The sequence below is a fragment of the Arachis duranensis genome, chromosome 9 (assembly GCF_000817695.3).
Source record: "Arachis duranensis cultivar V14167 chromosome 9, aradu.V14167.gnm2.J7QH, whole genome shotgun sequence".
NCBI classification, from domain to species: domain Eukaryota; kingdom Viridiplantae; phylum Streptophyta; class Magnoliopsida; order Fabales; family Fabaceae; genus Arachis; species Arachis duranensis.
The window spans coordinates 33,212,464-33,213,037 of record NC_029780.3 but is presented as its reverse complement, the minus strand read 5'-3'; positions in this window follow the sequence as shown (position 1 = coordinate 33,213,037).

Below are 574 nucleotides of genomic sequence, written 5' to 3'. Positions count from 1 at the left end.
CTTGTGTTTAAGGCACATGGCCATCCCTCTGTGACAAAAGAGAGTAAGCATGAAGAGCTTTTCTCAGTTCAGAGTCAAGAAAAGCCCCCACAGTCAAACTCTAAGTTTGGTGTTGGGAGGCCACAACCAAACTCTAAGTTTGGTGTAAAGATCCCAAATCCAAACTCTAAGTTTGGTGTTGGGACTATACAACATTGACCTGATCACCTTTTGTGGCTCCATAAGAGCCACTGTCAAGCTATTGACATTAAAGAAGCGCTTATTGGGAGGCAACCCAATTTTATTTATCTTATTTTATTTTATTGTTATTTTGTGTTTTATTAGGTACATGATCATGAGGAGTCACAAAAAAATATAAAGATCAAAAACAGGATCAAAAACAGCAGAAGAAAAAAATCACACCCTGGAGGAAGCACAGACTGGCGTTCAACGCCAGTAAGGAGCATCTGGCTGGCGTTCAACGCCAGAACAGAGCATGAAACTGGCGCTGAATGCCAGAAACAAGCAACATTCTGGCGCTGAACGCCAGGAATGTGCCTAGAGGAAAAGCTGGCGCTGAAGGCCAGTAACAAGC